Here is a 3,699-nt window from a genome sequence, read left to right as displayed (position 1 = left end):
CTACAAACACAAGATATATCCTACACATACTGCAGACTTGAACAGTTGTAAACAAAGCTAGCATTCACCTGGTCACCGAGCTGCTAGTTATATTGGAAAAAATATAAAAGCTACAAAAACAATCAAAAAGCTGCTAGTTTACACTAATTATACAAGCTGGTGAAAAACTTACAAAGAAAAGCTACAGGCAACCACAGCGTGAAGAGTCTACTGTTGCACCTAGCCTGCTACTGCCAACAGGAGATGTAACCCGAACTTAAATACTCCAAAAGGACACACGTGCCCTTATATAACAGTGATTTACTGAAGACTCAACCGGAAATATCTAAACAATGGTTGGCTAAATCTCTTCAACTCGCCCTGCCTGACAGTTGCACTCGCACTCAAACAACAAAGCAATGGCTCAATACACAATTGGGTTACCAGCAGATGAGGAAGAAAATGAGTGCCTGATAATCTTAAAACAAGAATGTCGCAATAACTAGGTTATGTAACTATTTACAACTCTCCTAGCTCTGAAATTTCCTATGTAACGACTATCAACATCACAAGTCCTTTGAGGAAAACTATCAGCGATACGCACTGCCAAAAATACACATGTAATATTTTTGACAATTTGCTGAATAGCTGTTAACAAATGCAAGTTTGTGTATAGACTGTGTTTTAGACTTTGAATTGCATGTTCAGGTAATAAACTCTCAATACAACAAATAGCCAAGGCTCCTTATTTTTTCACACAAATGTGAGACAGTTTTAATAAAAACTTGAGCTTTCATCTGACACATAAAACTTGTGCGAAAAGCAAGCATATATCCTATCATTAAAGGCAAGACACTAGCAATTAACTTGTTCCTTGTTAAGTTTACTGGAATTTAAATTTTTTTAAAACACACAGTGAAATCTCAACTTACAAAGTTAATCCTTTTTTTTATTTTAGTTTATGTCGAGACTTCATGTGTCGAGACTGTCACATGTCGAGACTGTCACATGTCGAGACTGTCACATGTCGAGACTGTAACATGTCGAGACTGTCACATGTCGAGACTGTCACATGTCGAGACTGTCACATGTCGAGACTGTCACATGTCGAGACTGTCACATGTCGAGACTGTCACATGTCGAGACTGTCACATGGAGCAAAAATTGCATGTCATTTAAACCACTAGCCCAAAAATCTGTGCAATAAATGTTTCAATTACAAATAACAATATTGAAATAACAGCATGAAATAAAACTATGTAAAAAGATAAATCAAAAACTAAATTATATGCAAGAACTGAATAAAACAATAATCAATAAGAAGCTTTTATTGTCATGACGCCTAAACTTTAAAGACTAACAAGTTGATGTGAAACTTTGGTGCAACAAAAAATGGATAGCGCGCAAGTAATGGCTGCAACGGGGATATGGAGCTATTCTAATTTACAAATTAACATAACTTATATATTTCTTTTGTATTTATGAGTTTTTTACTTCTACCACGGCCAACTTCTCCAATTTCACTCATTTTTGACTTTTTGGTATCAATTTTTTTACTTACTGTAACTGCTAACTGTCTTCTGAATTTTGCTCACATTTTTTTATTATTCATTGAAGCATGGGTTTTGTATAACTACCACTCTCACTAGTCCTCTTGGATCAATGATTGCATACTAAAAACGAAAAGCATGTAGCTTAAACATTAAGTTAAACTTTATTAATTATTTAGCAGTAATATGTTATGTTTAATAGTATTCAAGTAATGTAAAACTAAACTAGGTGAAAGCGAGCATATGTACAGGTTTACAAAACTGAAACATTTACAGAAACTTTGAAGTTGATAAATTGAAAATTACTTTGTACACCGAGGCAGATTTTTCCTTATATTTTTGTTCTATTTTGAAACATAAAAATTGTGAGTCTGTATTTTATTTCATCATTTAGTAGAAATATAACATTAAGCAAAATGAAGATATGGTTATAATATTGACTAAGTTAAACAAAACAAATGATAACTCAGTTGTTAACTAATTGTTAAGGCATGATGAGGCCTACATGAGCAGTAGCACTAGAGGAAGGCGAGCACTTGTACAGGTTTACAAACCTGAAAAATTTACGACAACTTTGAACATCATACATTGAAAATTACTTTGTACACTGAGACAAAAATTTCCTCATATTTTTGTTCTACGTTGAAACACAATAATTAAGCCGAGATTTAGCTGTATTAAAGGGATTTTATGTGAAACCATATAAACAAAAATATCATTTTAGTGGCAAACTTGGTGCTAACTCAGCAAGGCTTACATAGAGTTACTACATAATCTTTAATAGTACAGAAAAATACATTAACGAATACTACTTGGCATCCTTTGACTTTATTAAAGCTTTTGATAAGACGTCGCGGTGGCCTCTCTAGATACACTTCTTGTTCATTTACACAGTAGTGACGTACTAGAAGAGTTTGCGTATTGTCTAACATTATAACATTGAACAGGTATATCTTTAGAAACATTGCAGCTTTAAAACACTAGGGTTTTAGCTGAGAGATTAGGATCGATCTGAAAAAGCTATTCATATACAGTTATGTAGCTCTTTCCCCAAGTGTATCAAAGTGGTGTTTCCATTCTCAAAGATAATTTTATGATATACTTTTTCATTGTTCATCAAATTGACATGAGCAAATTTCTTATGTTATGTAAGTGCGCTAACAAAACTTTGGTTGTGGTTCATAGAGGCTTATATATGGTCTTATCAAAGACATCAAATTGTTATTCAGCTGAATTGTTCAACTTACTACAGAGTATACAAGCCAAAACCTTCGTGTGTAACCAAGCCAACTATGTAAAGTTATTCTAACTGTGACATTATTTGCAGTTAATGCTTATCAGACTTTGGTTGTGTTCTTGTATTTTTTGGGTGTATGAACTAAGTTGAAAAGATATGTACAAGCACCAACTTTTGTGACATGGTTTTAATAATAGATACATGTATAGCATATTGTGTGTTCCGTAACTCAAGATCTAAATCGCTATGCGAAATTCGGTTTGTTGAAAGCTACTACAACCTTACTGATAGGGCCTATGCATGTTTATTTGTTTCAAAGGCTATTTATAGTGAAATATTTTGATATAGCATAAAAGTGATGCTATGACTAGATGTGTAATTTCAAGAATTATAGCAAAATAATAGTGTTATATGACAAGGCCTTCCAATATTCTTCAAATTGGACTATTAGCATATGAATTCCACTAATAGCCTTTTGACTAAACCTTTATTTACCTTGACAACTAGTGAGTAAGCAAGTAACAAAAATAATGTTTGTGGGTCACTTAAAGGAAATTAGTAGAAACAGTGGCTTGTTAATGCCTACGTATCATCATTATGCTTGCTAATCACATGCTCATTCAAGACTCATAGACATAGGACTACATAACTGTCATAAAAAATACCACAAAACAGCTTTGTCACCTCTAAATAATGCAATGATTGAAGTCTCAACCACTTGGACACGTTGTGCTAGTCTATGCTGATTGCAACGCCCGATCTTCCGAAATGGTCATTTAACAATATGGTGCAATGCGCTTGCATTAACGATAATACGTTGAAAATAACAAAGCTGGAAATAACAAATACAAATTACTGCTATAATCCCCAATTCACAAGCAACATCTTTCCTTTTAACTAACGTTTCACCCTACAAGGGTTAGCCGTACCGCG

This window comes from Watersipora subatra, chromosome 3, assembly GCF_963576615.1.
Source record: "Watersipora subatra chromosome 3, tzWatSuba1.1, whole genome shotgun sequence".
In the NCBI taxonomy this organism is placed as follows: Eukaryota; Metazoa; Bryozoa; class Gymnolaemata; order Cheilostomatida; family Watersiporidae; genus Watersipora; species Watersipora subatra.
This window is presented reverse-complemented; position numbering follows the sequence as displayed.